We start from the raw sequence: 25,502 nt of genomic DNA on the forward strand, positions 1-25,502 counted from the left end.
GTTGTCATGTCATTTTCCCAAAATATTCTATTTAAACTCGAGAGAACAGCCACTAGTTTTTTTTTTCCTAACACCTGTCAGTACTTCTCAGAGCTCACTGATGTAACTGTGTTTGCTTTCTGACATGTGAGGTCTCTTCACATTTTCTAAGACACAGCACTCTCAGAAGCTAAAAATAAAAAGGAAAATGTGGCAGAGCTGGTGTCACTGTGCCCAAGAGCCACAAGTAATTATGATCAATATAAAAATCCCCAATTGTTGCAAAAATACATTCAAATTCTACTTCTTTCCATAGGATGTTTGTGATTTTTATTGATTTTAATCTTTTGTCTTTAGTCAACAAAACTGTTTTATGATTATAATACTAAAAAGTATACAAGATTAATTTCTCAGGAGGAAAGACTGATATAATTTTGAAATCTTTTGCTGAAAAAGCTCCACTAAATTGAGAACACTTGGTTAGCTACTTCTGAGGAAAGGCCAGACAGCAACTGTAATGGAGGCTATAAAAATGCATAAGAAGCCAAGTAATTCACAAGTGATTAATGGTAATGGTGATATAGATAAGACCTTCTGTGATAAACACACAACTGAGTTTAGAAAATACCACAAAGAGTAATTAGATTAAACTGAGTTATAAACAATGAGCATGTAAAAAAGATACCAAAAATAACAGATTTTGATATTATGCTTGTATTGCTGAAAGCATAAATTGTTGCGTTAAGTGGAGTAACTGGGATGATTTAAGTACTTTTGAAGCAGAAAACTCATTTAGTTATTTTATGAGATAAAGACTCTTGTTGTAAATCATTCTTACATTTGTATGAGGGCAAAATAAATTGCCCTGATAAAATCAAACTGATTTAAAGTACACTTCTTTAATAGCACTGGATGAATTTAAAGTGTCTTATATCTTGGATCAAGGCTAAACCACATTTCTTTCTCACATAGAAGCAGACACACAGGCACACACACACACACACACACACACACACTCACACACACACAGACACAATCATACATATATACTGTCTCAAAAACCTACATCAGATGCTTTCTCCTCAAAGACAAATTCATATCTCCCCAGTTTCTTAATAACTTTTTTCTTCCTTTTTTTTCATTCTTTTTGTTGATGTTGTTGTTTTGGTTTGTTTTTAGTAATTACAACCTGAATCAAATTTTTAGTTTCCCATGAAAACAAAATGTTTTACCAGAATAACCAGAAAGAATGTGTCTTTTAAAATTGTAATGAAGATCTAAATAATTTAAATTTTATACCTCTGGTTTGATGAGGACTAAAATATTAAAAGTTGTGTTTCAAACTGGGCACACACATTGTCATTTAGAAAATGAGTACTGGTTCTTTTTTGAACTCTCAACACTTTTGTGAGATTGATTAAGCAGTAGCTATTCTTATAAAGAAACCAAAACTCAGAGAAGCAACTGATTTGCCAAAAGTCACAGAACTAGCAAATGTCAAAATAAGCTACCAGATTTTGTTCTGAAGAATCTAGTCTAGGAAAATAGTCTTTCCTGTATTTCAAGTTTCTTCTTAGAAAGTTTCAGCTAAGATATAATCAAATAGAACTATTTTATTTTAATTCTATTTTTATTTATGTTTTTGCAGTGCTGGGGATTAATCCCATGGCATGCTTGGCAAGCACTCTACCACTGAGCTACAATCCCACTTTGGAATTTTGTTATTTTTAATAAATCACACTTTTCTCTGTTTCCCCAATTCTCAATGAATATGTGCTATCCTGATTTGAAACCATTTTATATTAATAAAATCTGATGTTTGTCATTATTTTTATGTGGCTCCACTCTGTAATTAAGGTTAGGACTTTGAGTTGCTTGACAAAATTTCAGCTACTTATATTTTTACAATATTTAATATTATACACAGCATGTTTTCAAAGTTCAGTTGACTTAATTTCTCTCCAGTTCCTCATAATGTGAGACCCATTTGCCCTCATGTTTATTTCTTGCTGCTCTAGTTGCAAAATGGTTTGCAGGCAAACTTCAAAGGTTTGTGTGTTGGAGGCTAGGTCCTTAGTGTTCCAATTTCGGCAAGTGGTGTGGATTCTTAAGAGAGAGAGAGTCTAGCAGGAGGTCCTTAGGTGATTGGGACCACTGTTCTTAGAAGAGATTAAGGTAGTTCTCATGGGATTTAAGTAAATTAGCCTGAATTTTTACAAGAGCAAGCCTGACCCACACATCACTCTCTGGCTTTTTGTTTTGAGATGTGATGTCTTCCTCCCAAGTGCATTTCTGTATTATCACATCTTCGATCATTGTTATGTCCACACCAGAGGCTGAAACAGTGGAGCCTGTCCTATGTTGGACTTGAAACTTCCAACACTTTGAGTTTAATAAGTTAACCTGCCTCAGGCATTTTGTTATAGTAACAAAAATTGGAATAATACTTTTGTCCTATCTCTTCTTTGCTGTGTAACTCAGGGACCTGAACTCTGAAGGCATTCTTTCCCAGTCTCCCATGATACCTTGCTTTTTCGCTAAGTCCTGCCTATCACAAACACTGGCTAGGGACTGGCATTCAGGAGAACTCTGCACAGACAGGCTATTTTGATCCTTCCTGTTCCTTCCCAAGAGACATTTTTAGCAGACAGAAAGACTCACCTGACTCCAGTCTCCGCCGGGTGTTCCTGAGCTTCAGGCCATATTATCATCCAACCCTATCCATGTTCTTTCTGTTCAGGGGCTTGAGACATATAATTTGATATACTTTTCTTTTTCATCTCAATATTTTCTTTCTTTTTTTAAATCTTGCATATTTTATTCATTTTACACCCTGACATTGTTTGTTCAACCTAGACTATCCCAAATAATTTCCTCATATATTTGTCCTTGATAAAATGAACATTATCAATATTATCATAAAAATAAAGCTCTGGTTTGTATTTACTTTATTAATCAGAAAAATGGGGAAATAATGAGTGTAAGTTTATGATACCATAAGATAATGGTATATATAGAATATCAGTAACCCCTGACACTGTGCAACTCATTATTTCAATATCAGCAGCATAGTTTCTAATGTAAAAAATAAAAAATGGAGAGAGATGCATTCTGAAGTAGCACTCTTTCTAGAAATTTTCTTTGAAAAAGAATGCATATCGTCAAAACTGCACCTTTGTATATATAATTGCTTTTTGCAGTTATCTAAAGAATATTAATTTTCTAGTATGAATTATTAGAAACTGAAAAATCCCCCACATTCAACAATAATTCTATTTCATTAAAATTCATAAAAGTGTTTAGCAGACTGCAGTTTAAAGTTGCTTTGTGTAGCTATGGTTTGGGAAAGTCTGGTAAGCTAAAAATGCACATATTTGTGCAGCACAGAAAAACGTATGAATGCTCTCAAGCTGAATATGTATTACAGAACTTAGTTCACCAGGGATATAATACATTCTTGTTCTGCTATATTTGGATGGATGCATCTCTTCATTTATATCCAATAGGGAAATAAAAGCTCACTGCCTCAACACAATGAGGTAATGAACAGCATAAATAGTTCATATAACTTCTAGTTATGCATCATCTACCCAATAACAATCCACATAATATATGAAAAAATGGTATTACTGTTTTTGAAATAAATGTTTATATAGAGGTGATTATTTTCTCCCTTCATGTATTGTGTGGGGTTTTAGTGCCTTCATATCTCAAATTTGCTTATTTTAATATTCTGTAATAATACCCTACTTTGATTTCAGCTTACACAAATTTTCTTTTTGAATGCTATTATTCCATTTTGTCTATACTATATCTTTCTTTAGTTGCTGTTTAGTTTAGTTTTTTTTATTCTATTCTTATATAGGCTCATTATATCATTTTAAGCCTTTTTTATTTTTGACATTAATTTTCTAACATTGGAAATTATACTTATCTTCTAATGTCCTAAACAGCCTATATTTGGATTTCTCTTTTTAACTAATGATGCAGCAATTCTACCAAGAATGCTGGTGAAAAGCTTACATTTTATCCTTGACTGATTCCATTTTCCTTTCTGAAAATAGTTAGTTATAAAGTATACACCCTCTTAAAAAGTCTCCTGCATCCATATTTTTTTCCTTCTTTTGCTTTGCCAGTCCAGGGCTCTAAACCCTCCAAGTTTACTCTGCTAACTTTATAACCACACTGTACCGATATTACAGGATGATTTTTAATTAACAATAATAAAATTTTATTGCCACAGTTCTCTCATCATTGATGCTACTTTTTATCTATCACTCTGTCTTTTAAAGTAATCTCTCTGAAATATCATAATTCCATTCCAGCTTCCTTCTACCACTCACCTTCCCATGCAAATAATTTCCTGTTTCTTGGAGGATTGAATATTATCTCTTCAACTTGCCCACTATGTATTTTTATTAACTGGTCTTGTTTACATTTTGGTAATTTAACTATCATTCATTGAAACTTTTCCTAGAAAATATTCACTTTGGCTAGGATTCTTTCTATTCCTGCTTCCTCATATGCTTTCCTCTGGAAGAAGGGGAAGGTGAAGAGCAGGGCACCAAGGCAGAAGGGGGAGAAGGGAGAGAAGTTGGTGACACTGAAGAGCACTTCCTATCTACCAAGCAATGAGAAGCTGATTAAAGGATGGGTGAGTTGGATGTTATGATAGGAGAAAAGGATCCATAAGCTTAATGTTTTCAGAAAAACAAGAGAAGCTCTAACTTGATGGAGAAAACCATATTTTCCCAGAGCCTTTCTCAGGGAATGTACAATGCATGGGTGGATAAAGTAATATTATAAGCAATAAACTTTTGATTAAAGTGTAAGCTAATTTATGACACCTGTATCTTGCTTTTTCTCTCTTCTTTCTATCCTTTCTACTCTCTAAATATATATTAAGTAAATATGTAAAAAACATTAATTTTCAGGAATGTCTAATCATTGAACAACTAAAGATGCCTACAGATTATAGTGTATTGTGGTATTCCATTGAAAGCTTTAAAATTATTTATTTTATGAAATATTTATTTAAAAACTTAGAATTCTGTATTAGTATCTCATTTGTGTATTAGTATCTCAATTAGTATCTCCATACTTTAGATTGACTATAATCAGTAGTATTGTATCATATAGGTAGAATATGCTAAAATAGTAGATATTAAATACACAGAAATGAAATCTATGAAAATTATAGATATGGAAATTATCTTGATCATAGTATTCATTTCACAATATTTAAGTGTATAAAATATGTATTTCTTAAATACATGCATATTATTTTTCAGTTATACTTCAAGAAAGCTATGAAATATAATAAAAACCATTAAAACATATTTTTAGGGACACTAAGTTCACTGTTGCAAGTCAATGTTGCTTATTCCATGTATATGGTTCTTGAAGAAATATTTCATACTCACTTTTAATCATGAACTAAGTGCTATACAAAGGTGGAACACAATATCATTTATCTCAATATGGGTCTGATTTTTTTCAGTAAAACTATTATTTCTGGTTTTAGTAATGATTTTTTTTTATGATTTCTTTACCATCTTTCTTTCTGCAGAATCCTGTACAATAAACAGTTGGATAATTTTCATAGTTTGTGTAACAAGGTTTAGTTTGCCTTAAATATTAGTAAAATATTACTTTTATATCTCATAAAATGATAAGTGCTTTTTGTACTTTTTGGTAATTAGAGATGAGTAAGAAGATTACCTAAAATACCAAATCATAGGGTTATGCCTATTGAGATATATCAGGGAGCTACTATAACACCTTCTTTAGAACAGCATTAGAATGGTTGTAAACTTAGTGAATCTCATTCACAATTCTCAAATGAAAGCAATAATTGGCAATTTATTTAATATACCGAAGCTTCTCCCTAGAAAGATGTCATCTGTTTATAAAGCCACTTCTAATCAGGAGAGGAACAATCTGAGTTACAGAGCAGGTGCAGTAAAGGAATAACTGTCCCCATGGTGGAATGAAGAAGTTATTTTATTTCTTCATCATTAGACCTGAGTGACCTGGTATATGCAGTATAAGAACAAAATTCATTATGGACCACATTTCCCATGTGGAATTAAGTAGCAAATAGCTGTGTTTTATATAACCACTATTACTAATACCATTATTACTAAAATCACTCATAACTATATTTAAACTTAGGTTTCAGCCTTCAGCTACTTTTTTCCATATACCTGTAGAAATAATTCTACCTGGAAACTACCTTAATGTTATCCTATGGTTTAGATTTGGTTGGAAAAATACTGGAGACATTTCATGTCTGATTAAAGAAGTCTTCTGAGAATGTTATAGCAAAAGTCAGAGTTAGTAAAGTTTATCTAAGTTTAATAACACAGGTTAACCATTAGAAATAATCTAATACATATTTTTAAGGAGTGCATACTTTGATTACCACAGTGAAACTCACCTTCACGTATATCCAAAAGATATTAACCTCTTTCACAACTTTTACTCAATATTGTCCTTGAAATTCTAGCCAGTGAAATTAGACAGAAGAAAGAAATAGGAAAATAAATCAAAATACCATTATTTGCTGATGATCTTATTCTATATGTAGAAGATCCAAAACATTCCACCAGAAAAATTCTAGAAATAATAAATGAATTCAGGAAAGTAGCAGGATGTAAAATTAACACCCATAAATCAAATGTATTTCAATACATCACTGATTAGTCCACTGAAAGAGAAATTGGGAAAAGTGTCACATTCACAATAGCTTAAAAAAAATGTTTGGGAATCAATCTAATGAAAGAGATGAAAGATCTCTACAATGAAAACCACAGAACACTAAAGAAAGAAATAGAAGATGACCTTAGAATATGGAAAGATCTCTCACACTCTTGATAGACAGAATTAAGATTGTCAAAATGCCCTTAACACCAAAAGCATTATACAGATTTTATGCAATGCCTATTGAAATCCTAATGACGTTCTTCACAGAAATACAAACAGCCATCATGAAATTGATTTGGAAAAATAAGAGACCTAGAATAGCCAAAGTAATCCTTACCAAGAAAAGTGAAACAGGAGGCATCACAATACCAAACCTTAAATTATACTATGGAGACATAGTTATATTATACTACAGAGACAAAAATGGCATGATATTGGCACCAAAATAGACATGTAGACCAATGGCACAGAACTGAAGATAAAAAGACAAACTCAGATAAATACAGTTATCTCATAGTAGACAAATGTGCCAAAAACATAAATTGGAGAAAAGATACTCTCTTCCACAAATGGTTCAAGGAAAACTGGAAATTCATTTGTGGCAAAAATGAAATTAAGCCCCAAGCTCTCATCCTGCACAAAAGGCAACTCAAAGTGTATCAAAAACTTAGACACTAGAACAGAGACCTCGCACCTAAAAGGAAAAAAAAAAAATAGTTGGACTAAATCTTCACCATGTTTGCTTAGGAACTAACTTCCTTAACAAGACCCCTAAAGCACAAGAAGTAAAATCAAGAGTCAATAAATGGGATGGAGTCAAACTAAAAAGCTTCTTCACAGCAAAGGAAACAATCAATAACATAAAGACAGAACCTACAGAATGAGAGAAAATCTTTACCACATCCACATCAGATAGAACACCAATTTCCAGGATATATAAAGAACTCAAAAAACTTAACATCAAAAAAACGAAAATACCCAATCAATAAATGGGCTAAGGATCTAAATAGACACTTCACAGAAGAAGAAATGCAATCAACAAATACAAGAAAAAAAATTTCAACATCTCTAGAAATTAGAGAAATAAAAATTAAAACTACTCTAAGATTTCATCTCATGCCAGTCAAAATGACAATTATCAAGAATACAAGCAATTGTAAATGTTGGTGTGGATGTGGGGAAAAGGGCACAGTCATATATTGCTGATAGTCTGCAAATTGATGGAACCATTCCGGAAAGCAGTTTGGAGATTCCTCAGAAAACCTGGAATGTAACCACCATTTGACTCAGTTATCTAACTCATTGGGTTTATACCCAAAGGACTTAAAATCAGCATATTATAGTAATGTAGCCACATATGATTAGATGACTGATGTAACTCAACATCTTGTACAACCAGAATAATGAGAAGGTAATATAACTTTTTTTACTTAGTTTATATATTGTAAAATAAATATTGTATTTTTTTGTTTGTTGTAGGAAAAAGAGGTTGGCACACCAGTATTTGATTTGAATTGATTTTAAGCTTTTGTTTTCTATTTTAATTGTTTCTAGCCATAGCTTTATTGTTGATTCTTCCATTCTTTCTGCTGCAGTTCACATTTTTAAAGTATTATTATTTATTTATATTCTAAGTTTCATTTTATTCAAACCCCAATATTCATTTAAACATCACACAAATTTTCACACACAACATTATGTATTTATATTTACATTTAATTTAAATCTACCAAATGGCACACATTCAAAAAATACTGGTAGTTCAATCGATATCTGAGAATGTGGGAAGAAGACCTAGAGCATGTAATAAAAATGATTTCAGATTGTAAAATTATGGTAGTTTCCCTGAAGAACTTTGAATAACTATGAATAACTACCATTTTATGGATAAAACATTATAAGAATATGTAGGGGATTATAATATGTTATTTTATAATAATTATATATTCTAAAACATAATAATCATGTGTCCTACAGCTTTATTCTGAAACTATTGACATTAAATCAATATTTAAAAGTCATTGCTGGTTGACAATTAATGAGAAAACAGTGCTAGTTCTTCTGTTATATATGCAAACATCCAGAAGAATATCCCAGAAGAACTCAAAATAAGTTTTCATTTGTCAAAAAGCAATCAAAACATACTCAAATAAATTAATTCTTTAGTTTCAAAATGGAAAATTAACATGAAAACTACCCTGGAGATGTGATAAAATCAACTTTCTGACAATGTATCCAAGCTCATGTTCATTGTGTACCAGTCAAGGCTAAAAATAACAGCAGTTATTGAAAATGAATTAAAAAATATGTCTATCAGAACAGTTCATATTGAGATTGCATCATTGAGCTTTTATTCCTTTAAAAACTAAGATTCAATGGCCCGTAATTCAGACCTGATTCACTTATTAAATAACTTTGTAATGCAAGCTTTTTATTGCCCACAAATCATTATTTTTCAATTGTTCATTTTTTAAAATTTTTTAAAAAATAGTTCTTGGTAGAATTTTTTAAATTTAAAATTATTAATTTTTAATTTGACATGTAATTTCTGGCATATTGTTAGTTCCTGTTTTTTTAAAATTTATCAACATTTATAAATACTTCTCTGGTGAGAATATTTAATTTGAGCAGAACAGCAATTTTTTTTAAATTGAAGTTCATGCACATTATTTTTGATAATACTTTAGTATCAGGAAGCACTTAAAAGTTAGTAATATCCAAGTGGTGATTACCTTGTGCTTGGTCTTTTTTTTTTCTTTTTCTTTTTTTTTTTTTTTTGAGAGAGAGAGAGATTTTTTAGTATTTAGTTTTCAGTTTTTGGTGGACACAACATCTTTATTTTTATGTGGTGCTGAGGATCGAACCCAGCGCCCCGGCGCATGCCACGTGAGCGTGTTACTGCTTGAGCCACATCCTCAGCCCCTGTGCTTGGTCTTATACAAAAACAAATGTCTTTTAGAAAACAATAAAGAAGGCTAGAATTTTCTGCAGATTGCCTCCATAAACACTAAGAAAAATGAATGAAAAATCGTACAATAGACTTAAATAGTTAAAGCAGAAATGATTAAAACAAATAAAATGTAGTGATCACATGACAGCTATAAGGGCAGAAAATTCAGGCTCTAATTTAAGCTTGTGTCATTTCCAGAAAAAAAAGAAAAGAAAAAAAAAAAATCCCAGACCTTTTCCACCATGAAATTTCCAGCATCTGCCATGACTTAGAATCTGAGGACATAGGCAACTGCAAACACAACTGTGGAATTCTAGAGCTTTGTTAGTATTCACATTAGTGAAATAGAGACTTGAACCTAACACTCACCACTTCTGAATATGAAACATAGTTTTGAAGATAAAATTTAATGGGACCTACCTTAAAGTTAACACTGACAAACACAAATGACGCTAACATCATTAACTCCAGCAGAGACAGCAGAAGTGGACTCCATATCCTGGAATTAATTTTTACCTTTCAATTCTGAGGTATAAATACATGGTTGTCAGAAGTTGTGTTACATGCAGAAACTATGAGGAACCTTGGAAAAAATAAATTTATCCTTCTAAAGAATGCTGTATTTGAGCATTGTACAGGAACATTGGAGTTAGGTAACATAATCATCCTGTGCCACTGTCCTCCATATGCTGAAGTCTGGCTGGGCACAATTCAGGAGCCACTTGTCAAAAGAAATGAACTTTATTTTTAGAACACACACACACCACCACACAGCACCTCAGGAAAAACCCTCAGAGCCCAACTGCCACCACCGGCTTCCCACAATCCTCTCAACCTCCCCCATTCCTTCTGCTCTTGAGGCCGATTGGCTGGGTCACGTGGGCGGAGCCAAAAAAAAGTCCCCCAATGAGCAGCTCTGTGGTGTGAAAGGGCAGGGAAACAATGCAATGAGCATCATAGCAGAGGAGCCAATCAGTTGGCAGCTAGAAGTTGGCTGGGGCCACTGTGAGCCAATCATCAGCTGGCAGCTGGAAGTTTGCTGGGGACCCTTCGGCTGTGGCTCTCAACATCTCCCCCTCTCTGTTTAAACAACAAGCATGTGGCTTAGGGATCGTGTCTGCCTTAGGTTGTCCAATAGTACATATGGTTCTTACCCATTATCAGATGAGCTGACCTCAAGGCATCAGCCTCCTGTTTTAGGTTGGTACCATTGTAATTGGATCTTACACGTCATTGACTACTGTTCCAGCATACAGCCACATCTGTGGATAGGTCTTTGTACCAGATGGGGGGTGAGATTCTTTGCCTCACCTCTGTTGGCCCCCAAATTTTAGCTGAACGGCAATGACAAGCAGAAGGGAGGAAGGTACACCAAGCCAATTGACGGCTCCTTTTGGAAAAATTGTACCACCTATGACACCATCAGCAAAAATACCTCAACACTACCATAAGTCGCTGCACCAACAGATAGTTCACAATGCATACAAGTGACAAATGATACATAGTCCAGGCAAGTTCTGCAAGCAGTTCAGTGATGGCTATTGCAGAAGCTGTAGATTGGTTTTATCTTTGTCTTCACCAGCACTGGGATGAAGATAGGAATTCTGGCAATAATGGGTAAAGAAAAAAATTATGTAACATTCCAGAAGGCACTAAAAGAAAACAATTTTCTGAACAATTTACATTATCTTGAACAGAATTATTAAATATAATGAAAAGGAAAGGTGAAAGTAAACAGATCTGTTAACCTCCTTATTTGTTCACATATTAAAACAATCCTCAACAGCTGTTTACCCAATTTAAATTAAACCATTTAAATCACGTGAGTAAAAAAAATATTTGGATCCATTTTTTCATGAGCGCTCATCATATATGATATATGGACATACGTACATACAAACATACAACATAAAACACAAGTGTGCATACATAATTTAATACATACAACACATAACATAATAGTAAAGGCCTTATAACTTTTTACAGGTGAAATCTCCATTGCAATGTTTAAAAACTCTATAGTCAAAAAATAGAACTGATCAGCAAAACATTACCCTAGGTCTGTATGAGCTCAAAAAACAAAATAGAACTTCATGATGTGGGAAAGGGTAATAATAAAATAGATATTGAAAAAAGCATCCTGGTTCTGTTGCAGATGTAAGGATAGCCAAACAAGTTTTGGATATCAGCTGTTATGGATTTGAGCCAAATCATCTTCTTTTTGGTCTTTAGAAATCACTTTAGTTAATCTTTCTGGAATCCAAATTGCTGCTGTTCTCCCTGTGGAAACACATAAACAGACCCCCGACTTCAGACAATCACTGGGCCAGGACCTTAGTTAATCTCTCTGGAATCTAAATCGGCTGCTGTTCTCCCTGTGGAAACACACAAACAGACCCCCGATTCCAGACAATTACTGGGTCAGGACCTTTCCATTGTCCTGTTAGAATATCCTTCCAAAGTACCTTGGGCTTATGTACATTTTTTGGACACATATGCCTTTCCACAGCACTAAGCCCTGATGAATCCAAATTTAAAAAGTTTAGAGTAAAAAGTGTTATTTTAAGTTTGTCTTTGGGGAATATATACCCCTTCCCAATTCCTTCTTTTTGCTTTAATAAGTACATTTTAATAGTTTGATGAGCTTTTTCAACTATGCCTTGTCCCTGTGGATTGTATGGGATTCCTGTTATATGAGTAATGCCAAATGATGAGCAAAATTGTTTAAAAGAGGTAGAAGTATAACCAGGGGCATTATCTGTTTTTAACTGTTTTGGAATGCCCACAGTGGCAAAATTTTGTAAGCAATGAGCTATAATATCTTTAGTTTTTTTCTCCGGCATGAAGGGAGCCCATCAAAAATCCAGAAGAAGTATCAACTGTAACATGCAAATATTTTAATTTTCCAAATTCTGGGAAGTGTGTGGCATCCATTTGCCAAATATGGTTAGGTATCAGTCCTCTAGGATTGACTCCAAGATTAACTTGTGGAAAAAAGGTCACACAATTTTGACATTTTTTTATTATTTGTCTAGCTTGTTCCTTAGTTATTTTAAAATGCTTTTGTAAAGTATTAGCATTGATATGGAACTTTTTATGAAAATTTGTAGCTTCTTCTAGTGTAGAGAAAATATGCATGTCATGTGTAGTTTTATCTGCTAAATCATTGCCCAAACTAAGGGCTCCAGTCAATCCTGTATGTGCCCTGATATGTCCTATAAAGAATGGATCTTTTCTGTCCCAGATTAGACTTTGTATAGTGGAAAGCAAAGAGAAAACAGTAGAGGAAGGGGAAATCCTACCAGCATCTTCAAGGAATACTATAGCATTAACTATATACTGACTATTGGCAAATAAATTAAATACAGAATCTTTAAACATCACAAAAGCTTGTAATACAGCATTAAGCTCTACCTTTTGAGCTAATTGGGTACTAAAAATGTAAAAGTTTGATCAGGTGTAACTATTGCTGCTGTACCATTATTTGACCCATCAGTGAATATATTTGGAGCATTCATGATAGGTGTTTTTCTTGTCATTTTTGGAAAAATTACAGGATACAATGACCAAAAAGACAATAAAGGATTAGATGGTAAGTAGTTATCAAATGAAACATTAGATTTGCACATGATTATTGCCGAAGTATTTAACTCATTAGCTAAGTCATCAATTTGATTCATAGTATATGGAGTAATAATTTTATTGGGAGAAATTCCATATACTCCCTTTGCTGCTTTTATTCCTTTGAGTATTAATTGTCCTACAGCCTCAGGATATCTAGTAAGAATAGTGTTAGGAGAATAAGATAAATGTATCCATAATACTGGACCTTCTTGCCAAAATACTCCTGTAGGAATATTTTTTGTTGGTAGTACAATAAATAATAAAGACAAACTTATATCAATTTTATCCAAATGCATATTTCCCATATATGTTTCAATGATTTTTAATGCCTTTCTTGCTGTAGGCATTAACATTCGGGGTGAATTTGGATCTGATGGACCTTTTAGGATATCAAATAAAGGTCCCAACTCTCCTTGGAAAAAATAAATTTATCCTTCTAAAGAATGCTGTACTTGAGCATTGTACAGGAACATTGGAGTTAGGTAACATAATCATCCTGTGCCACTGTCCTCCATAATCATTTGTTCCTCAGAGCCCTCAAATACAATTTTTTTTCTAATTAAACTTCCAAACTTTAATAAAACAATAGCAATAGTCTCCCAAGTAAGGTAAAGTAATTATGTTTATTCTCCAAAGAGGAGAATGATTGCTCATTGAAACCATTTTGTGTTTATTTTCCCTCTTAGTCTAGTATATGCAGCTAAAGAATGAAACATTATATATTATCAACATACGTCATATAAAATTACAGTGGAGAGTTGTTTGTGTATATGTTTGTATCATTTGGAATTTACCAGTGCTAAAGAAAGTTTAGAGGTGCAATGATTGGGTTATAAGTGATTTAATCTAAGCAGTGTATTCATAGCCTGATAAGAGATTAACTAGGTAATAACCACAGAAAGGTAGTTTGTGATTGGAGGAAGTGTGTCCCTAGGGCTTGACTTTGGTGTTGAGGGCCACAACCAAGTCAAGATGGGACCTGGCAGTTTGCCAGGAGGAGTGGTTTGTGAAGTAATGCCAGCGAGCCATTAAGATGATGAGGATTCCTTAATGACTGACTGCTGTATCTAGATGATTTTAATTAAGTTAAGCTGTGTGTAATTAGTTGGGTATATACACCTCTGCTGTCCCATAATAAAGAGGCTCCTGCTAGTTCGGGTGCCCACTACTTTGAGTTCTCGCTCAGTTCCTGCTGAGTTCACTTGCAATAAAGTAGCTCCCGCTGTTTCAATCTTCACAAGTTGCTTGTCACCCCCGGGTTATTTTGCCCAGCCAGACTTCAGCACTTTGGGGCATATATTTTTCTCCTTGGTGAGAAGTCTTTCTTTGATTTCTGGTGGCAATGTCCTGAGCTGCTTTCCTCCACCATAGCTGTGTGCTATGTTGTGCTACCTCACTTGGGGCCCAGAGCAATTGACAACTGCCGCCATTCTACGGACTGAGACCTCTAAAACTGTGAGCAATAAATAAACTTTCCTCCTCTAAAATTGTTCTTGTCACGTTTATGTGACAGTAGTGAAAGAGCTGACTAAAATAGATAGCTAAGATCTACAATAATTTTATAGGTCTCATATATTTACCTAGTTATTTAAAAAGCTATATTTGCTTTTAGGAAATAAATATTATTCATTTTGTGTCATATACATATAAAATATATTTATAAAATTTATTTATTTATATTTTACCCTGTGCCAACACCTTGGCTTGTCAGTGTCTTTTTACTGATGATATAAATTATGTTTCAAGACCTTTCAGGTCTTGGTTGCATGAGGTTCCAGTTATCATTTGTTAAATTTTCCCCTTGCCCATTGCACCATTAGCATTAGCAATAGGAAGCTCCTAAAAAATCCTCTGTGTTTCAGAGATGTATCTTCATTCTGACATTGTATAATATCAATTCTATTTTTCAAAAATCAGGTGATTCTACAAATATGTGTCTATCAGTGATTTGCCTCCACTAGAAGCCAGACAGGGTTTATCAAAACTATGAACTCTGACCTGTAGCCATATGACACCCCTATCCGTAAAACAGGTTTTCACATCATATTTCCTACTACTCACAAAGTTAGAAACTGGACATGAGATCTCTTTCACAACTCTCACAAGTATATTCAACACAAGAAAGAATCAATAGAAAAAGAATAATCAGTTTCCAGCTTCTTTAATTCCACTTTGCAAATTCCATTCATGTGTGTGTATTTGGAATATTCTTAAGGGAACAAATTAGTAAAAAATACTTGGAGATTCAATCTTTAGCCCTTTATTTACAAAGTATTGAGCAGATATATTACAAGGGGTTGCAATAGAATTGAGCAAGTGTTGAGGATTAAAAGAAGGAACAATATTTTATTTAATGTGTTATGACAGGAATAACAAGATGTCAAAGTAATTCAAATGATAAATTTCTAAAAAGAAATGGAAAAAAGAGCAGAAATTGCTAATTTTTCTCACGATCTATCAACTCTTCTTAATAGGACTAATATAATATTATGAATATAAAATAGTCCCAGGGCCTCCTTTCTAGACATTATATTGTCTAGCTTGCTTTAATGGAAAATGTGGTGTATGACTACATTTTATTCAATGGTGGAAAAATACAACATGGTATTCTAAGGATGCTAAGGTTTTTAACTTTCCCACAGTTGGGAATGTAAACATAGGGAAGTGATCCAGATTTGGCAATCTGAATAATGAGAACATCTAAAATGTTTAAATGTTTTATACTGTTCTTGTGGAATAATAAACCCAGAAGAAATCTAGAACTATGAACAAACTCATGGAGCAGAGCTTCTGCTCACCTGAAATATTTATGAATTCTGAACACATGTGAGAGAGAGAAAAAAGTAATTATCATTTAGAATTATATACATATAAGAATTTACATACATATATTTATATATAAAAATATATTTTAGAAATATATATATATATATGAACTTTAACAAATAAATTAAGAGACTATGTAAATTAATTCAAAATGTGGAAATTTAGAAGTTTTGGAAGGAAAGTGTTAAGTTGTACAAACTGTGTACTAAGATGATACCTAATGTTATAAAATGAAGTTGTGCCTGAGTAATGTAGAAAAAATTTAGGTGGGTAGAAGGTTGAAGAGTGAGTAAAAAAATGTTAATTTTGCACAGCCACATTGATTACCCTATTCCTCAAGGTGAATTTCACAGACCGAAGAACTCTTATAAAAGGTATGTCATTACTTGTTTGCTTTTAAATGTTTTATATTGTTCTTGTTTTTTAAAGTTTTGGCTGTAATAGTGACACATTTTCTATACATATGCAAAGTTTGTTTTTAAAAACATGAAAATAAAATAATATCTGAACTTTCACCATTTGACTTGAACAATTCAAGTCAAGTCATGCTCTCATAAAACCAGCTCTGGTTTCTCATAGATGGAGTGTGGTATCATAATTCTGTCTCTAAATAGCAATATGAGATTTTAGTGATGATATTTCTGTTTCTATATGTGTAAAATACCAATAGCAAGAGTGAAATCATATAATTGTATACATTAAGTAATATAATAAAATTAAATAATGATGTACATATATTTTATAATGAATTATAAATGTACTCAATCTTTAATAAGTTTTAAACTATGATCATATTTGTGATCAGATTTATGAAAAATCATAAACATCATAATGATTAATGATATACATATCTCATTTCCTAAAATGTTCTAAATTATAGTTTTAGGTGAAACTGCAAATACAATACTAGCCTTCTTTTTATTTAATATAATTTTATGTGTTTAATTATGGAATCTCAAAGACAGGGTGTCAATCTTATATTTTAATACTTGTGAAGATTTCTCAAATTATTAATCAAACTTACATCAGTTCAAATAAGTCCAATATAAACATATTTCTATTATAATATTTTCTAATTTAATTTTTACTTTTTGTTCATCATTAAGTGTTTCTTATCTAAAGCAATGTGATTTGATAGCTCTGTAATTGAATCTATACTGCTGGACTTGTGGAATTCTACATGGTTCACAGTCCATTTCACATAAGTGAATCATAAAGATCTTTCCTCAGAGCACCCACATGATGTTTTCTTGTTTCTGTTTGTTGACTGTGGTTAAAGTTTATTACCTGTCATTTGAAAGACACAAATTGTACATTTTGTTTTGTTTGATTTTCATAACAACCCTGTTAAAATGCACATTTTTCCAAATCAGATAACTCAGAACATTAAAGAACTTCTAAGACATTAATTAGAGTTTGGTTGGTTGAAATTCAGGGCCAACTTGCCTATGCTGTTGTTACCTCCCTGTAGACATGGAAAAGTCTGCACTTCAGAGCCATTTCCATTAATCCTAGGCTTTTTTTTCTTTTTTTTTCTTTTTCTTTTTCTTTTTTTTAGTTATATATGAACAGCATGCCTTTATTTTGTTTATTTGTATATGATGCTAAGGCTCAAACCTGATGCCTAACCCATGCTAGACAAGAGCTAAGCTACAGCCCCAGGCCAATCCTGTGATTTCTTAATAGCAATATGGAAGAATTAAAGAAATTCAATTCTCATTATTAATTTTAGAGAGAATTATCAAATTTTGTATTTATATTGTTAAACCCTATTGTTGAACACTATAATTATTAAATTAATATTTTGCTTCCTTTCTTCAAAACTAACCTCCAAATAACTTCTCTTTATATGTTACTTCTATTCCTGAAATAAAATGTATTATATAAGTGCCTATGTTCTTATTAAAGAAGCTACAAGAAATTTCTGGAAAAGTGTTTGAGGAGAGGTGGGAAAGTGAAAATATCCCTGACAGTATGTGAAATATGTTTCCATTGCAGTAAATTATTTTGGGCTATATTTTGATATCACTTTGTTTTATAACCCACTCTTATCTCATTCTTGCCAAGAACACATTGATGCCAAATTAATATTACAATCTGAACCACATCCTCATTTTTTGAAAAACAATTGCTAATATGTGTAAAATGAAAGAAATAGCTTCCAATGTTTTTAAGAATTCCAACAATCATAAATAAAAAATATTTCTTTCAACATATAAAATGATTGAGGTATAAATTTATAATACAGATATTATATTCCATAATCCTAAAATAATATTGGTTGTCCCTTAATAAAACAATGATTCTTTTCAACAGCAATTGGCACACTGGCTGCATCTAAATGTTTACACAGAAAATATAAGTTTCTCTTTTGTTTCTAAGTTTTAAGTACATAACAAGTTTTTGGGCTAGCTAAAATCATACCAAATAACACATATTTTTAAAAACATCTTTAATACTAAATGTAATGATATTGTATTATAAATTGTTTCGTAATATATTAGCAATAATTCATAGAAGCAATTTACAGGAATAGACAATGTTATAGCTTGAATATAAAGTTCTCCTAAAACTTCTTTGAAGATGCAGGAATGCTGGAAGGTCAATGATTAGATTATGAGAGCTATAATGTAAGCAGTAGATTAATCCATTTGATGGATTAATAATATGAAAGCACTAACTGGATGGTAACTGTACTCAGGTGGAGGTAGTTGAAAGAAGAGGGTCATGGGGGTGTGTCCTTGGAGGTTATGTCTTGTCTCCCTGGCTCCTCTTTTCTCTTTCTTCTTCCTGGCTGCCATGAGGTAAGCTGCTTTTCCTTATCATGCCATCCTGCCATGATGCTTCACCTCATCTCAGGTCAAAAGCAATGGAGTCAGCCAACCATGGACTGCAACCATGAACCCAAAATAAACTTTTTCTTTACTAAATTGTTTTTGTCAAGCATTTTGGTCAGAGCAATGAAAATCTGACTAAAACAGAACTTCGCCAGAAAAGTGCATGTAAAATTGGGGCCAAGAAAGTTATCACTGTTGAAGACATTGCCAATAGTAAAGATAATTTAAGTACTTTGTACAGAGATAAAAAAGAAAGATGTCTTGAAGTCATCTCAGGAATCATTTAGAAAGCATCTATTGCAGTCTCAAGACTATAGAAGTGAAAACTCATTTAAGAGTTGATGGATGTGCCCTACTCACACAGTGATACCCATCAAGTTGTTTCCACAATATTCATTTCATTGCACTCAGCTGTTCAAGAATTCAGAGGCCATCTCAGCTGTAGTCCAAGGGAACCCCTGTTAAGGCTTGAAGTAAGAACAGATCTTGGCATCATTCACATGGTGCTGGTTCGGAAGAAATACAGGATGCTTAAGTTAATGATCTTGAAAGTTTCTATGGATATTTCAAAAGAAGTCCTGAGAGATCACGAAGAGTAGCAGGTCTGAATCCCTGCTGGTTGCCCTTGGGTAGGCAATGTGTGAAGAAAACAGTGAGATGGAAGCTGAAGCTGCAGTAGGAAACCCAAAGTCTCCCAGAGAAAGTTTCTGGTTGTAAACCAAGCTGGGCTAGAAGAGGCCACATGTTCTGTAACCAATCAGGTAAAAGGATTAGGGTTTCTCAAACCCTTTGGAGATCATATCTTACCAACTTCTGCACCATATGTCAATGGTAGAGCTACAGGGAATATTTTTCTGGTTGTGTTTAGGTCTTCTTTTGGCCCATCTTCTCTTTTTATGCCACTATTCCTCCCTTTCATAATGGTAGTACTTACTCTATTATATATTGAATGTATATGTTTTTCTTTTAGTTTTTATAGGAGCTCATAACCAAGTTGTCTGGTGTCTCAGATGAGACTTTGAGCTTTAACTTTTGAGCAAGAAAACTGTGAAAATTATGGGGACTCTTGGAGATAGACTAAACAATGCAATTGTGAAACGGACATGAGTTTTGTGGGAACAGAGTTGAAATGTTATTATCTGCACATGAAGTGTACCTCAAAATTTCCTCTGTTAGTGCAGGAATGTTCAGACATGCTAACGTAGGACAGAAGAGTGGCGATACCTGAAGAATTTTCAGGAAGCAGGTTTATTGACTGTAGGGATCAGAAGGAAGCTTTGTTTAAGAAATTCTTCCTCTGAGCAATGAGTATAGAAATTTTTTTTTTAACTTTATTCCTGGGGGAATGAATAATGGGCTGGGAGATTCTCAAGACAAACATGTTTTGTTCCATCCTGTAGACAGACAGGGGTTTACTTTTTGTTGTTGTTGTTTGTTTGTTTTCCACAAACCTGGCATTTATACACAAAGAGAAAGCTACAAACAATGCCCTTCTGCATGCAAAAGTTTGTGCCAATAAAAAGCTTTCTGAGGAAGAAGAACTCATATATTACAAATATAATGGAGGTTTCTGCTTAATTATGATAAGGGTCTTCTGGGTAGAGGTCTCTGGCCTGCTTCAATGCAGTGATTAGATTATTAGGGCTGAAACTTGATCCATCCACTTGCTGACTTAATAATTTGAAGACTAACTGTGTGCTCTGTGGTAACTCTAAGAAGGGGGCCTAAATTGCAAGAAGAGGATCATTGGGTGCATGCCTTAGGATTATTTCTTGTTCACAAGGCTTCTGCCTTACTTTCTCTGCTTCCTGGCCTTAATGAGGTGATCAGCTCTCCTCTCCTATGCCCTTCTGCCATGATGTTAGGTCCTTACATTGGAATTAGCTGAATAGGGACTGAAACTCTGAAACCTTAAGCCCCAAACAAACTTTTCCTTCTTGAAAAAAAATTTTTTTTCAGGTACTTTGTGACAATAAACTGACTAACACAGGCTATAATACTTAATATGGCAAGGAGACAAATATCACTTTGTTTAGATGGAGTATATGTGTGTTGTTCTACATGTTTATACACTATAAAACTTGCATAGAGAGAAATATATCTATCTATCTATATCTATCTATCTATCTATCTATATATATATATATTATATATATATATATATATATATGTCTTTGGGGTTGTCTACATTATATTGAATATTATGTGTTCAATATAATATTGCCCAAAACATGAAACTAGTCATAGTTTGAAAGGTATGGGAGGAAGTAATAAAAACATCATTGAAATACATGAAAACAAACACCCACAAAATAAAAATAAGTGGCATTTCTTCAGGTTTTATACATTGAATTTTCTTTCAGCATGAATTTGAGACTCCAACTGTTCAGGAGGCACAGCCTCAATCCCTGCTTAGCACACGTCTGTGAGTCCTTAGATGCTTCAGAAATGGCCTCTTGGGGAAAACAAAGCATTTTAAAGAGGTGAGCTCTAAGTTTCTTATTGTTACATTTGGGCTACCCAGAACAAAAATCTGCTAAAAAATATTAGAAGACAATGCTTGATTAAAGGAAACTTGGTCCTAGTGAAAAGTAGTTAAGAAAGTTAAACTAAGGTTTCAGTGTCACAATAAGTTAAATCCTACATGCTAGTTGAAGATATAGCTATTTATGAATTCATTACCTAATTATTTTGTGTCTGAAGATGTCAAATGATACATTTAATATAGCCAACTTTATAAACATAAAATGATCTTATAAAATTAACAAAAATATTAGACTTAAAAGCTAGATTGAGTTTCCTAAATACTTATTATATGCAATTATAAATTCTTTTTTATTAAGTATTTTTTTCATTGTGGATAAGCAAAGCCTAGAGCAATGTGCAGCTAAAGAGTATTGTTTTGAGATTTTCTTCCTTTTAGGTATGCTATTTTCAGCTGATTTTAGCTAAGAGACAACTATGTGTCTAATGTATTTCTATTTTCCCCCTGGACACACAATTCGATGATATTTTATGTCCTGTTTTGTAGCTGTGGCTAATTTTATGAATTGATTCTGATCAAATGAATAAAATCAAGTGATCAAGTGAATAAAATGAAGCATCTACTTATATTTGCTAGCTATTTTTTTTTCATCACTGTGACCAATATGATGGACAAGAATAACATAGAAGAGGAAAAGTTTATTTTGTCTCACAATTCCAGAGATTCAGTTTATGGTTGGCCAACATCATTGCTCTGGTCTCAAGTTAAGGCAGAAGAAAGCAGCTGAGAACATGGCATCCAAGAAGAGCAGAGAAAGCTCCACTCATCAGGGAAAAATATAAGCCACAAAGGCACATTTCCAGTGACCTACTTTCTCCAACCACACCCTACCTTTATAAAGTTACAGCCCAATTAATACATGATTGGGTGGACATCCATTTGGTTAGAGCTGTAATAATTTTATCATTTTACCTCTGAAAATTCTTGCATTGTCTCACATATAAGCTTTTGGAGATAGATCTAAACTATAATAGCCCTAATCATAAATTTTTTATCAAATTCTTAATATTCTTTTCTATTTCACAATGTTTATGTATTAAAATTGTGAATTTACAAGTTGTATGGTGAATATTTTAAAAAATACAAATGGCCCTGAATCATTACATGGAGAAGACTTGCTTACCAATGTAGAGCTCCCATTTGAAATTTTATACCTAAATCAACATAAAACCCCTTAGTGGTAGCTAGAGTGTGTTAATCCTCAGCTAAATTTGTAGGTTCCTTATAAAAAGGAATATATCACAAGCAAAAGAGAAACTAGGTTCAGTAGGGATTCACCTGATTTTTTTGGTCTCAACCAACTACAAGAAATCCTCTCAAGTTCAGAGAAAAGGGTAAACAAATAAATAATTAAATAATTCCAGTGTTGAGAGGATTTTAATTTTCCTTAAACTAAAATGAAGATTCACTCATGTTTCCTTAATTCTGAAATCAGAATGTATCTCACAATTTTTATGACAGAGGCACTATGGTTCATGATGTCTACATTTATACATACAAACTTGGAGAAGAGATTTCATGGCTTGAATCTTCACGAGGCAATATTTGAACACTTTAAGGACAAAGCTATGTCATCAACACTGTCAATGGCACAGAGTTCATCTTTTGTGAAACAATCTGGAAAAGAAAAGCTTGTATTTGGAGTTCAGAATATTAGACACAATATGGATTAGTATCAGGAATAATTTATCCAAGCTATTTCATTTATATCTTCTTTTTATTATGTACTGATAGGTTTTATGTAAATTTACATTTAAATAATCCAAACACAGCACTTTGAAGAAATATAGAATTAAAACTCCTTTGATAACAAAGTGTTAAGTGAGGCATTCCCTCTATATTCCTATTAGTCATACATAAAATAATAGTATTTTAAAACATATGATAGTTTACATTTCATGGAATGCAGCAAATGTTGGGAAAAATATGTATAGTTATTGGCATGTGAAATCAGATAGAATGAAATAAATTAGAGGCATGTTAAATTTATAATGAATATTATTCCCATCAAAACAATTAATCTGAAAAAAAGAACAGTTTGTTCTTGAAGGCTGAAAACATCCTTCTTTGTTCCAAATTTGCCCAAGCATAAAACAGAATATGAAAGGAATACTAGTCCCCAACGGACGTCTATGCAATACTAAACTTTACTGTGAACATGAGATGCTTGGTCAGACAGAAATTGCCAAGTGGCCTCTAAGAACCAGAAGTGACTTCCAGAGGGTACCAATGGATTACCCCAAGGATGTTCCCTTTTCTGTCCCAATAAACCTTTCCATATCAGTTTGCCAGGATTTTATGACTTCTATGAATGAGCAACACCTAAGATATTGGAAATTCTGAATAATGAAATGTTGTGTTTGAGAGATATCTGATTGCTGTGTGAATGAGTAGAAGATCAGCATAATTGAAGAATGTGGTAAAGATTTCTTTGTATAAATGAAGTACCTTCTTCATGGGAACATAGCTAGACAACATCTTTTTGCTGCTTTGTAGTTGGCCATCCATGTGGCTAAATTTTCACCACACATATACATACAGAATGTGTATACCATCACAAGGCCTAGACCATAAGAATTCTATGGCTCACTAATCATTTTCTTTCCCCTTCTATCACCTTTCCAGGTAGTTGTTATAGAAAAGCATGGCAATTTGGGAAGCTATTTACAGAAATTGGCAAAATCATAAGATCAAAGCAATATAGTTCCTTAAAATATAGCTTAAAGGAAACTTATACATTAATCAAAAACATTTATTTAATATAAACAAGAAACAAATGCTAGCATGTGAAGTCACCACTTTTGAAACTTACCCTCCAGAAATGTTTTTCTTAACTGATTCAACCTTCATTGTTAGTCCCAGAATATTGATTTCCTTGAACCAGAAATAATATGCCACTGACAAACAAACTTATGTTCCTTGTGTTTATGAACAGAAATCAAACTATACAATTAGAAGCTTACTAACTGTTTTTATATATGGAAATATGCTTAATGTCAGTAGCCATAAAGAAAATCAAATTTCAACCATGACCTAATGCCATATTTGTTAGAATTCTAAAATAAAATTTACTGATGGTGGCAAATGCTAGTGAGATGTGGAAATATTGTATTACTTACACATACTGGTCAGAATTTAAAGCAATGTAATCATTTCAGAAATCAGTCTGACAGTTTTACAAAATATTAAACTTACTACTATATAGCATTTATAATCTTGAGCATTCACTCTAGAGAAATGCAAATTTATATTGACACAATAACTTGTATACAAATGCTCACCGAAGTTTTATTTGTAATGACCCAAACTGGAAAGAACTCAAATGTTCTTCAACAGGTGAATGTTTAAACAAATTGCACTATAGCCTGCCTTTGAATACTACTTATCTTAAAAAAGAACAAACTCAGAGCATGGTACAGTGGCACATACTTGTAATTCCAGTAACTCAGGAGACTGAGGAAGGAGGATCTCAAATATGAGGCCAGCCTGAAAAAATTAGCAAAAACCTGTCTATTTAAAAAAAAAGTAGGGATTTTGCTCCATAGAAGAGTACCCATTGGTTCAGTCCCTAGTAGAGCAAAAATAAAAATAAATAAATAAATAAACAGAATAGTCTCTTGCACATGGAACAGCTTGGATGGATCTCAAAGGCATTATGCTGAGTGGAACAAAAAAATTTACCAAGTATGTATGATTCACTCGATCCAACATTCTCAAAATAGCCAAATGAGAGAGAAAATATTAGTAATTGCCAGAATTTAATGAGTAGGCTGTAATTAGAAAGAGGTATCACTAAAGAAGATGAGATAAGAATAGATATTCAGTACACTGGACAAAGGGGAATGAAGGCAAGAGAGAGGGTACAGGAAAATAAAGAAGCTCCTTTGTTAGGAAACATTTGTATCTTGAATGTGGTGGTGATTGCAAAATTTATACATGTGATAAAATGTCATACAGAAGAACTACACACACTCACAAAAACAAGTTTGTGAAAACATTTTAAAATTTGACTAAGTTCTGTAGTTTAGGTTTTTTA

Source organism: Urocitellus parryii, chromosome 2 (assembly GCF_045843805.1).
Source record: "Urocitellus parryii isolate mUroPar1 chromosome 2, mUroPar1.hap1, whole genome shotgun sequence".
NCBI lineage: Eukaryota > Metazoa > Chordata > Mammalia > Rodentia > Sciuridae > Urocitellus > Urocitellus parryii.